At 41.3% G+C, this 13,577-nt stretch overlaps 1 protein-coding gene and 1 non-coding gene across 6 annotated transcripts in view; one reads left to right on the top strand and one right to left on the bottom strand.

The window, feature by feature from the left end:
• Window positions 1-13,577, bottom strand: part of Atrx (ATRX chromatin remodeler) — a 187,526-nt gene that overhangs the window by 160,442 nt on the left and 13,507 nt on the right. The window lies entirely within an intron of this gene.
• LOC115071172 lies at window positions 11,959-12,062 on the top strand. The gene has a single exon (XR_003850279.1). It is a non-coding gene; the product is annotated as a U6 spliceosomal RNA (small nuclear RNA).

The following is a 13,577-nucleotide window of genomic DNA, read 5'->3' as shown; positions in this document are numbered from 1 at the left end:
GTCTTGCTCTTTGCTTCCCAGCTGCCAAGAGGTAAACAGTCCTCCTGTGCCAAGGCCAAAGCAATAGGGCTAAGTGATGATGGACTGAAACCTTTTAAACTGTGAGCCAAAGTCAATTTTAAGCTATTTTAAGTATTTTGGCAGTTATGTAAAACTAACAGTGTGTGTGTGTGTGTGTGTGTGTGTGTGTGTGTGTAGGTGCACATGCACATACATGGACACCTGTATGAACAGAGCAGAGAACAATCTCAGATGTGGTTCTTCAGGGACCAATCACCTTGCTTTTTTGTTTGGTTTGGAGGGCGTTTTGTTGAGATAGGGTCCCACTTTGTAGCCCTGACTGGCCTGGAACTTGCTATGTACACCAGGTTGGCCTCAATCTCAAGGCATGGGATTCAAGGCATGTGCCACGATGCCCAGCATTCAGGGCAGCAGGGATCCATCTGTCTGCACTTCCCAAATTCTGGGATTACAAGTGCACATCACCACGCCCAGTCTCCCCACCTCCCAATGAGGTATCAAATTCAGGTTTTCATGTTCATACGACAACCACTTTTCTGAGCCTCCCAAACCTAGGTTTTAAATTTTAAATCTAACTCATTAATTCTTTTCATAAATTGAAGAAAAATTTTAGTGCACAATAGCACAGAGTAACTTAGTTTCATAATTGTGAACTATAACATGTTAAATTATTTAATAATATCTGGACATGTTTGTAGACCCTGTCTCAAAAAAAAAAAAGAACAAAAGAAAAAAGAAGGAAGGCAATCAATGGGCTGGTCTTTTGATTACAACTACAGATCTTATAGTCCTAGAAACAAAAGATTGATTTCAAGACCTCAGAGTAGCAGAGATAGAATAAGTATCGAAATAATTCTTTTTCAAGATATAAGCCCATTTAAGATCATAGTTCAAGTCCCAACCTAAGAAGTCATGAAGGCTAAGTCAAATTTTAAGTCTGTATTTCACAACACAACTACATATGCCTCTAGAACAAAGTCCAAAACACATTATAAGCCTCAGTCTAGATCAAGTCTAAATCCAGCTCAAGGTCTAAAACTCCTCCTGAGTCCAGTGCCAATGACAGAGTAAGCCATGATACTTTCTGGGTATCTATCATTCATTCACTCATAGTTTGGTATAAATCATCAGGAATACAAAGTCACAACAATGCAAAAAAGTTGTCCCTGTACTACGCAGTGGTAATAATTAAAATAATAACTGCTAAGAAGTTGGGCAGTGTCCTGTTTCTCCACTGCTGTGACAAAACACTCTGACTAATACCGACTTGGGGAGGAAAGGGTTTATTTGTCTTACATCTCCCGAGTCACAGTTCATCAGGGAGCCCAAGGTAGGAACTCAGGGCAGGAACCTGGAGGCAGGAGCTGGAGCACAGGCCATGGAGGAATGCTGCTTACTGGCTTGCTCCCCTGGGCCCTGCTCAGCCTGCTTTCTTATGCAACACAGGCCCACCTGCCCAGGGGTGGCGCCACCCACAGTGGGCTGGGCCCTCCCACATCACTCATCAAGAAGATGCCCCTCAGACATGGCCACAGGCCAGTCCAATAGGCAATTCCCCAATTGAGGCTCCCTCAACCCAGGTGTGTCAAGTTGACACTAAAACTATCCAGCACAGGCAGCTACCAATCTGTGGCACTTATACACACTTTTGTAGAGATTTTGGATTTGAAATGCACACTGTCATTTCATAATGAAAGCTAGCATCTTTAAAAATCTCAGATTGCTTGCTTACAGACTATGAGGAGAAATATTATTCTTTTTTGAGAGTTACACTTTTGAATTTTGGTTTTATAAATATAGGCCTTGCCTTTAAAGAACAAAGATGGTTTTTAAATACTGCTTGTATTTAAACGATATTTCTAGGACTTTTCTGTGTTTTATAGTATTTCTAACTTTCCTTGCTTTGGTATATAGTTAGTGTTTATATTCCGTTATGAAATCATTTACATACACATCTTTAAATATGGGATTTCCCTAAGTTTATAAACAACAAAGAGTATTTAAAATTGTAGTAGAAAGGCCAGGTATGGTAGTGCACACCTTTAATCTCAGCACTCCCTGGCAGAGGCAAGCAATCGCTAGGAGTTCAAGGCCAGCCTGGTCTACATAGGATATTCCAGGTCAGTCACATTTACACACTGAGGTTCTGTCTCAAAAACAAACAAAAAAAATTTGGAGCTTTGTATTTCTTGCAAAGAGGAAAGTTGTGGAGTTAAACTTATAGTTGCTTCTGAAAAGGTATTCTTATTTGACCTCTTTGACAAATACCAATGTTGGGATCAAAACAAAACCAGCTTTTCTCTGCTTGATGTAAATTAAGCCAGCATGCTATGATAAAAACAAAATCAAAGTGTTGAAACATGCCCTGTGGCTGCAATGCTAGATGCTCTCAAGGAGAGCTCTTTAGTGATTTGGATCAGGGTTTACTCTAGTTCACATTACAATGACATGGCCACCTACAAGAGGTCTGTGGTCAAGCATAACACCCACCTATCCCTCCAGAAACACAGTCTGCTCTCAGTGGCCTATGAAAGGTCATAGGTTCACCTAGAGATCCATCAATAATGGAAGAGAAGGCCATACCTCTCACAAGAAGTTGGAGCCAGTGAGATGGTTCAGTGGGTAAAAGCACTTGTCACATAAGACTGACAACTTGAGTTCAACCCCATTGGAACCCAAGTAGCGCTGGAAAGAGAGAACTGACTCAAAATTGTCCTCTGAATCCCTACATACATATACATACACATACACACACACCATGGTATGCATACACACACACACGCACGCACATGCACACGCATCATAGGTGTGCATACAAACAATAAGTTTTTTAATTTTTTATTTTTGTTTTATGTGTATGCGTGTTTTCACTGCATGTATATAAGTACATTCATGTAGTACAAGGCCCACGGAGGCCAAAAGAGAACATCAGATCCTCTGGAACTGAAGTTAAGGACAGTGTTAGACACCCTATGGGTGCTGGGAAACAAACTTGGGTTCTCTGGAACAGCAATAAGTGTTCTTAATCCCTGAGCCATCGCCCCGGCCAATAAATAAATTTTTTATTAAAAAAAAGAATTATATAAAAAAAAGAATTATAAGGAAGAAAGTAGACTCAGAGGTAAGCTCCATCAGTGTGGCTGTCTGGGTAAGTATTTAATAGCCAATATACCTCGTTTATAAAATAGTCTTTTATCTGAAAATGGGAGATTATTTTCACTACCTTGCTGAAGTTGCACATGGTGATGTTCAAAAAGAAAAAAGTAAGACATCCAAGCCTGGTGGCGCATGCCTTTACTCCCAGCATTTGGGAGGCAGAGGAAGGTGGATCTCTGTGAGTTGGAGGCCAGCTTGGCCTACATAGTGAGTTCCAGGTCAGCTGGGGCAATAGGGAGACTCTGTCTCAAAAAGACAAAAAAAAAAAAAAGACAATTCCCAAGCTTTACAGTGGCACATATGACAGAAGCAAAAAAGAGATGCAAGAACATAATACCTTCCGGGGCAGCCCAGGGCTATATGAATTATAAGGAAGAAAGTAGACTCAGAGGTAAGCTCCATCAGTGTGGCTGTCTGGGTAAGTATTTAATAGCCAATATACCTCGTTTATAAAATAGTCTTTTATCTGAAAATGGGAGATTATTTTCACTACCTTGCTGAAGTTGCACATGGTGATGTTCAAAAAGAAAAAAGTAAGACATCCAAGCCTGGTGGCGCATGCCTTTACTCCCAGCATTTGGGAGGCAGAGGAAGGTGGATCTCTGTGAGTTGGAGGCCAGCTTGGCCTACATAGTGAGTTCCAGGTCAGCTGGGGCAATAGGGAGACTCTGTCTCAAAAAGACAAAAAAAAAAATAGACAATTCCCAAGACTTTACAGTGGCACATATGACAGAAGCAAAAAAGAGATGCAAGACCATAGTACATTCCGGGGCAGCCAGGGCTATATGGTGAGACCTTGTTTGAGAGACAGACAGAGACTGACAGACGGAAACAGAGTGAGAGCAAGAACAGGAGGTGGGAGGGAGGGAGGGAGAGGAGGAGGAAGGAAGAGAGGGAGGGAGGAACTGCTTATATACTCTTTCACACTGCAGCTTTGGGAAAATTCATAGATTTGGGTTTGCCATGGCCTTCCTGGGGTGCAGTTAGTGCTGTAGAAAAGTATTAATAGCTTCATTTTATACAAACATGAGAAATTTCCAGACACTTTATGTAGAGAACTAAAAATATGTCTGCTATTTAATTTGAAATAGTTGCATAAACTAATGTGTTTTGTATTACTGTGAAGATGTGAAAATGTGGTTAATCACCATTTAAAGCATATTCTGCATGACTTCTTCACTTCTGCTTTCTCTCCCTTACTCTTCTCTGGGGTTTTATTTCAGAAAGCAACTTTTCCATGCTCTTTCTTACTGTAGTCCTTTTCAATCGGACTCCAGAATTATTAGACTGATTGAGAAAGCACTTGATATTTCCAGGCTGGGGTCACAAAATCAAATGCCTCTATCACTTATTTTGATGTCATGTCTATCTGTGATGACAGGAAGTTTGCTTATTCACATTTCATTTGCTGCTGTTTGAGTTGACAAGTTCTCTTTTCACTAAAAATTCACTTGCACCCCACCACCTCCACCTCACCCACCCCACATTTGTAGTTCATCATGTAATAGAAGTAGCATGTTGCTGCCAGAAAACAAGCATTGCTTCTGGCAAATTAAGGTATTGGGGGGGGCTGAAGCAATGGCTCAGTGGTTAAGAATATGGTTCTGTAACTCCAGCTTCAGAGGATCGGATTCCTTCTTCTGGTACGCACGCGCACACGCACACACACACACAAATACACATACATGCACATAAATTATTAAAAATCTGGGACAGGAGAGGTGGCTCAATGGTTAAGAGCACTGGCTGTTCTTGGAGAAGTCCTGGGTTCAAATCCCAGCACCCACATGGCAGGTAACAATTATCCATAACTCCAGTTCCAGGTGACCCGATGCCCTCTTCTGTCCTTTGGGGGCACTGCACGACACAGGTGCACTTATGCAGGCATAACACTTATACACATAAAATAACAATCAATTTTTTAAAAAAATTTTAAAGCCTTACCACAAATGACAGACTGTACGAATTTCAGTGTGGGGAGGAACTATGTGAGGGGGCCAATGGGAAAAGGAGTATAAAGATGATTAACATGTTGTGTATGAAATACACAAAAATTCAATAAAAAATTTTTAAAACTTCTGAAATCTCAAAAAAAAAACAACTTAAGTGAATGTCATTTCCTAAGATACTGAAAATATGAAATAAAGCACACAAGTTCAAGTCTAAAGCATCAGTACTTTTCCATGCAGATTTGACCACATCTGAGAGGGTGTGCAGTTTACCTACTGATTGTTAGAGACTTAAGTCACTATTATGTGTTACTGATCATTGACCGCAGACCCCAAAAGCCTTGTGAAAATATTATGGTCTATGTAGCTGCAGAGTATTATATAACAATTTTTGCAGTTTTATAACTTTATTTGACTCTCAGCAGTTAGTTCTCATCCATGCTGACTGTCTGTAGACACTTGAATGTGGTAACAGGGACACAGGTTAGCAAAGTATATAGCTTGCTTGGTGAATCCTCATCCTCATTACATTTTCTAGATAAATGAGCATGAATACTCTATGGAACATTCCTTATTTCTTTGGCCCCTGACAGCTTTGTGGAGCATGGTATCAAAGCGCACACCTAGAGTACCCATCTCCTTCATGGTGAATTTCCAGATCCCTCTAAGTACCCAAAGGGCACGTTTCTTGAAGCCCATTCCATGGATACATTTGTGAATGTTTATGGTGTATTCCCAGCCACTACCTCCTTAAGGGCAGAATCGCCTCTCTTTGCGGGAATCATTCCACCAGGCCCAAGTTAGAAAGACAGGGCATAAAGATAACAAATACTTTATTTAAAACACACACACACACACACACACACACACACACACACACACACACATGCACACACACAATCAGGGTAGCGAGATTGCTCAATGGGTAAAGGTGCCTGCTGCCAAGCCTGACAATCTGTATTCAATCCCCAGGACCTACATGGTGGAGGTGTCTTCTGGCCTCTATACACCTCCTCTGGCATACACATTCCTACCCCTACCCCTGTATACACACAAAATAAATAAATGTTAAAAAGAATGAATGAAAAATTATGGGAAAAATGACTATTCATTGTAGGAAAGGGTGTCACAAAACAGACACTCTCATTTATGGCCTACCATAAAATATATCTCTACAAAACAATTCCACAAAAACATCAAAATTCTTTGATTTAATGATTCTGCCTTTTTTTACTTTATACAAAAAATTCTAAATAACTCTACTCACAAACGGTACTCATCCATGTCTTATTTATAACAGCTTTTTTGTTTGGTTGGTTGGTTGGTTTGGTTTGGTTTTGGAGAAAAGGCCTTATTTTGTAGCCCTGCCTGGCCTGGACCTCAGGTCTATCTGTTTCTGTTTCCCCATTGCTAGGATTAAAAGTCTGCACCACCACATCAAGCTATAGCAGCTTTTTTAAAAGTCTTGAAAAAAATTAAAATGTACAATAGGTGGGCATATAAGTATACAAAACACCTGCACAATGTCCTATCAGCCATTAAATTCAAAAAGGACCAAATACAATACAATTTATATATCCCTTATTAGAAATGGTTAAGGTGGTGCTGGAGAGATGGCTCAGCAGTTAAGAACACAGACTGTTCTTGCAGAAGACACAGACTGTTCTTGCAGAAGACTCCGGTTCAAATCCCAGCACTCACATGGCAGCTAACAACCGTCCATAACTCTAGTTCCAGGGGATCCAACAGTCTTTTCTGTCATCCACGGACATTGCACTACATGCAGGCAATACACACATACACACAAAATAAAAATAACAAAGAAAATATTTTTTAAAGAAGAAATGGTTAAGGCACAGAAGGGTTTATATTTTTGGATTATTCAATTTGCGGTTATTTGCATATATACATATATAGTACGATATATCAGGAACAGAATTCAAGTCTAAACATGATAATCATTTACATATGATATACATTTTCTACACATGGTCCGAAATAATCTTATATAATATTTTTACTGTGCCTATAATTTGACAGTAACTCACTACTTGAGGTAAGATGTGGAATTTTCCACTTCTAGTATCACACTGCTTCTGAAATCTGAGGTTCACTGCTCTCTCCTTTCCAAAAAAAAGAAAACAGACCTGGGTATGTTGGCACCCAGAGTGGTCAACATAGCCAGTTCCAGGTCAACAAGGGCTACATAGTGAGACCAGTTGAGAGAAAGAGAGCGAGAGCAAGAGTGAGCGAGAGCGAGAGAGCGAGAGAGCGAGAGAGAGAGAGAGAGAGAGAGAGAGAATATGAGAATGAATATGAGAATTGGTAAAAGGAAATGGATCTGTTTACAGTTTTGTTCAGTTCTGGATAGAGAAAAAATTCTCAGCTTCCGTCTTCACTGCTGTTAAAACCTACAGAAAAGATGAAACAAAAGCCAGGAAAGATGCACATGCTGTGAGGTAAGTTATCAGATCTGTCATATTACTCTTTCTAGAAAGTAATTCCTCCCCTAGCAGGTACTCCAATGGCACAAGGGCTTCAAGCTATTCTCACCCCTTTCATGGGATTTCCTGGAGAAATTTTAATTCTTTGGGGTTCCTATTATACTGTTATGCTGTTAGAGCTCAAAAGTTTCAGGTTCTTAGAGCTGGAGAGATGGTTCTACAATTAAGAGTACTTGCTCCTGCAGAAGACCAGAGTTCAGTTCCCAGCACCCACATCAGGCACCTCACAACTGCCTGTAACTCCAGTTCCAGAGGTTCCAATGCCCTTTTCAGGACTCTGAGGACACCTGCACATACATGTTGCACACATAAACACTCAAGACACACAAACACACACACACAAATAAAAATAATTTAAAATCTTAAAAATAAATAAACCAGGCAAGGTGGCGCATGCCTTTAATCCCAGCACTTGGGAGGCAGAGGCAGGCGGATCTCTGTGAGTTCAAGGCCAGCTAGGTCTACACAGTGAGTTCCAGGACAGCTGGGGCTACAGGGAGACCCTGTCTCAAAGACCCCCCCCCAAAAAAAGCAACATCTTGCATAGAACTATTTATCTTCTTTTACTATTATTAAATAAGGGTTGGCATGTTCTCAGCAATAAAGGGCATGCTTAGAATGCATGAGGCCTGATCCAAAAAAAGTGTTTGGTAACCCTCACGTCCCATGAGATTTTTTAAGCAACAAATTGCGAATCATTAGCTTATTTAAGATCCATCAAAACTGATGTCCAGGGGAAACACAACCCTCCTCCAAAAACCTAGAGACAAGCAGATACAAAGAGCCACTGTTTGCCTGGAACAGAATACTTTAAAAGCCTCTGACGAATTGGCACAGTCCAAGTATGGGCTGATGGAACAGTTTAAAATCCTGGGGCCTCAGTCTTAGAGGCACTCCCATAGTTTCCTGTATTTTATTTCCAGGAACCCTCACCAGTTTTTTGTTTTAATATTTTATTATTTTTTATTTTATGTGTGTGAATGTATTATATGCATGTATGTAAGTGTATCCATGTCATGCAATGCCTGCAGAAGTCAGAAGAGGGCGTTGGATTCCCTGGAACTGAAGTTATGGACAGTTGTTAGCCACCATGAGGGTGCTGGAAATCAAACCCAGATCTTCTGCAAGAGCAGCCGGTGCTTTTAACTGCAGAGCCATATCTCCAGCCCCACACCCCCACACCCACCAGGTTTTTAGGAAGATTTCATTGTAAAGATTAGAGGAATTGGGGGCTGGAGGGATGGTTCGGTGGTTAAGACACTTCCTGCTCTTCTCAAGGACCCAGGTTCAGTTCCCAGCACCCACATGGCAGCTAACTCTGTAACTCCAGTTCTAGGAGATCCGATGACCTCCTCGGGCCTCTGTCAGATCAGAGGAATGGTCCTCAAGGTTAGAGCAGGAGGAGGGGAAAGTAACTATATCAAAGTATGTCCAGAGCACCTTCCTAGAGGAAATGCAAAATAACCCCCAGACCCTTCTTGCCTTCCTGTTTCACCTAAGTGACTAGCAGGAAAAATTAGCAAACACTTCTGAAGGCCAAAACCAGAAACCTGGAACCACTGAAAAAACAGATTTATGATGGATGTGGTGGCTCACACCATTAATTCCCTGTACTTTTAAGTCTAAGGCAAGAGAGTTCAGGGTCAGCCTGGCTACTGAGTGAGATCCTGTTTGAAAGAAACAAAAATCAGATTTAATTGTGAATGAATCTCCAATTCCTTACGATGACATCAAGAGGGCGCTAGTATGGTTAATAGTGAAATAAAACTAAGAAAGCGCCAAGACCAGACTCGTTGAGGGAAGAATTTGTAGGAAAACCAAAAAACATGTGAGGAAAACAAACACTAGAAAAAACTTAAGGGCTAGTGCTGTAACACTTGGTGTAGAGCTTGCTTAGCATACAGGAGGACCTGAGTTTGACCCTAGCAGGAGGGAGAAGGGAGAAAATTAAGGCCTCAGATACCTATATCTACAGAAAAAAAAATAAAAAAGTCTTATTCCTAGCCAGTTTAACCCAAAATTTCACATTAGGACTAGACATGTAGCTCAGAGGAACAACACCCTGGCATATGAGGCCAAGTCTGATCCCCATTCATATCCCCCCGCCCCAAAAAATAAACCCTAACACTAAAAGGCCTAATGTTACCTCATTTTCTGTTACTAAATACATCATGCCTAGTTTCCAACAACAAAAAACACAAAGCACACTACAAGGTAAGAAAAAACAGTCCAAGGAGACAAAGTAAGCATCAAAACCAAACTCAGATATGACATAGAATTTGAAATTATCAGATTGGGAATATAAAATAACCAAGACTAATATAAACACTGCAAAGGAAAAGTAGGCGACATGCAAGATGAGAACGGTAATATAAGCAGAAAAGTAGAAACGTAAATAATCAGAAGGAAATGCTATCAATCAAAACTACCTGAGAGATGGCCCACTGATTAAGAGTACATCACTGCTCCTGCAGAGGACTGAAGCTCAGTTCTCAGCACCCTTACCAGGAAGCATTTCACAACCATCTGCAAAGCTAGCTCCAGGGGATTCAATACCCTCTTCTTGCCTCCAAGGGCACCTGCACGAAGATACACACACACACACACACACACACACACACACACACAGAAATAAAAATAAATTTTTTGTTGTTTTTTTTTTTGACACAGGGTCTCCCTGTAGCCCCAGCTGACCTGGAACTCAGTATGTAGACCAGGCTGGCCTTAAACTCACAGAGATCCACCTGTCTTGGCCTCCTAAGTGCTGGGATTAAAAGCATGCACCACCATGCCCAGCTAGAAAGAAATTTTAATCTCTAAAAAAGTGTACAAGAAATGAAGAATGCTTTTGAGGAGCTGACTGACTGGCAGGACAGGGGCAAGGGGGAAAAAAATCAGTGATACGATACTCAAAAAGTTTTGGATTTTGGAGCAGCAATGATTTCAGATTTTCATATAGTTAATCCTGCTCAATCTATCTCTGTTAAGAACTGCCTACATTAGTAAAGCAGCAAAGTGTTAAAATGGTCTTAAATTAAACCCATAGATGATCTCCATGAGTTTCAGGCCAGCCTGTGCTATACAGTGAGTTCAAAGTCAGGCTTGGCTACATAGTGAGAACTTGGCACACACAAAAAAGTGGATTTACATTAGTTATAAATGTATACTGCAAACTCTAAGGCAAGCAATAAAAATATTTCAAGGGCCAGCAAGATGGCTTATGGAGTAAAGGCACTTGCCACCAAGCCTAATGACCTGAGTTCAATCTACAGAACCCACACAGTGGAGAGAACTAACTCCCTCTACACTCACAATGGTGTGCATTTATGTGCATGTGTGCATACACACACACACACACACACACACACAATAAATGTAGTTTAATTTAAAAAATAACTCAAGTTAAAAGAAACTAGTAATAACGATGACAATGAAGCTGGCCACCTAACTCAAGAATACCTGGGCCAAGGAAGCAGTGCTGGTCCTACTGTTCACCATCCAGGGCTTCATTGTGATTCTATATCACCTCAGTCTCTGCATGAGCAGGCCATCATAAGTGATCAGGTCATGCCCAGTGATGAAAATATGTCTGATGTGCCCAGTCACTGCTTGAAACCCTAAGGAGTACCTAAAAACCCTGTCACCCGGTGTAGTGGCACATGCCTTTAATCAAGGTACTTGGGAGGCAGAGCCAGGTGGAGCTCTATGAAACTGAGGCCAGTTTGGCCTCCACAACTAGTTCTAGGCCAGCCAGGACTACAGTGAGACTCTGTCACAAAAAAAGGTATGAATCCCCCCCAAAAAAGTAGAAAACAGGTTACTAAAGATTTTAGGGAAAGGGAATGGGGGAATTATTGCCTAATGGGTACAAAGATTCTGTTTCAAATAAAGAAAAAATTCTGGAAATAGATAAAAATATTAGTTATACAACTTTGGGAATATACTTAATGCCACAAATTACATACTTAAAAATTGTTAAAATGAAGCAGGCATGGTAGTGCATGCCTTTAATCCCAGCACTCAGGAGGCAGAAGCAGGTGGAGTTCCAAGCCAGCTTGGCCTACACAGCAAGTTCCAGGCCAGCCAGGGTTACATAGGGAGATCCCTATTATATATACTATTTCACCCCTCAAGGCCACTAAGATGGCTCAGTAGATATAGGCATTTGACACCAAGACTGACTAAATGAATTCAATCCCCAGGACCCACATGGTGGAAGGAAAAAAAACAACTCCCAAAAGATGTCACCTGACCTCCACACACACACCACCATGGAATGCACACACAAGAGCAGACACAAATGCAAATAAATAAAATATTTTTTCAAAGCTCATTTTGGTAGCCTACATACTAATTGGAATGGTACAGGGAAGATTAAACATGGCCTCTGAGCAAGGATGACCCACAAAGTCATGAAGCGGTCAGTTTTTTTTTTTAATTTTATGTGTATGAGTGTATTGCCTGTATGTATGTAAGTGCGCCCGTGTTGTGCAATGCCCACTCAGAGGTCAGAAGAGGGTGTTGGAGCCTCTGGAAGTGGAGTTGTGGACGGCTGTTAACCACCATGTGCTGGGAATCAAACTTGGGTCTTCTGGAAGAACAAGTGTTCTTAACCACTGAGCCCTCTCTCCAGCTCCAGCAGTCTATGCTTTTAAAAAAGAAAAAGAAGGGTAGGTGAGATAATTCAGTGGGCAAAGGTGCTTGCTGCCATTCCTGACAAACCCGAGTTTGATACTCGAGACCCACATGGTGGAAGGAGAGAACTGACTACTACAAGTTGTCCTCTGACCTCTACATACACCATGGCATGTACATGCCCATGCATACATGAATGCACACACACACACACACACACACTAAACAACTTATCATAACTGAATTACAGACAGGTCAGGTAGTTTGAGCAAGCTGGTTCTGTTTGTACCTTTTTAATATTTTCTTTTCAGTGCTGGAGATTGAACTCAGGGCCTCCCTCACAGGCTAGGCAAGTATTCTACTGCTAATCTACTTCTCCAACACCTTGGTCTTTGTGTGTGTGCGCTCGTGTGTGTGTGTGTGTGTGTGTGTGTGTGTGTGTGTGTGTGTGTGTGTTGAAATATACCAGTTTTCCTTGTTACTTCCAATAGTATTACTCTCAGTAAATATCTTCTCAGGACTGATATTGCAAAAGTAGTATTCTGGGCATCTTTGCCTCGCTCTCAATGCTAACAGAGTATGAGGCACATATGCTGTTGCCTTCTAGAATAGAAACATCCTGCCACTACTCCTGGCTAAGTGCAAAGTTTTATCCCAAGAGGACACTCTTATTCCCTAGCAAGCAGTCCTACTGCCCTTGTCTACTAATTTTGCTTTTCCACTCTCCCCATGATTATTCCACCATTTTCTCTCCAGTCCCGGGACCACTCGCTCTCAACTGATCTTTCCTAGATATTACCCTTCTTAGTAAACTCAACTCCTGCTTCTTTATGGGCTCTGGATCATATCATTCTTTCACTTTCAAAGGGGCTTTCTGAACTCTATAATTTCAGCACTTGATAGGTTAAAGCAAGAGGATCAGGAGTTCCAGGCCAGTCTTGTCTACATAGCAAGTCTGAGGCCAGCCTGAGCAACATAAAACCACCCTATCTTAAAGAGTGTGCAGGGGCTGGAGACATGGCTCAGCGGTTAAGAACACTGGTTGTTCTTGCAGAAGACCTGGGTTCGAATCCCAGCACCCACATGGCAGCTAACAACTGTCCACAACTCCAGTTCCAGGGGATCCGATGGCCTCTTCTGTCCTCTCGGGCATTGCACAACATGGGTGCACTTACCTATATGCAGGCAATACACTCATACACATAAAATAAAAATAATAAATAAAATATTTGAAAAAAAGAAAGTGTGCTTTCTGGAGTGGGAATGTAACTCACTCACAGTGATTACCTTACAGGTGCAAGGTTCAGTGTTC

This window comes from Nannospalax galili, unplaced genomic scaffold (genome assembly GCF_000622305.1).
Source record: "Nannospalax galili isolate Female #2095 unplaced genomic scaffold, S.galili_v1.0 scaffold238, whole genome shotgun sequence".
Taxonomy (NCBI): domain Eukaryota; kingdom Metazoa; phylum Chordata; class Mammalia; order Rodentia; family Spalacidae; genus Nannospalax; species Nannospalax galili.
This window is presented reverse-complemented; position numbering and strand designations above follow the sequence as displayed.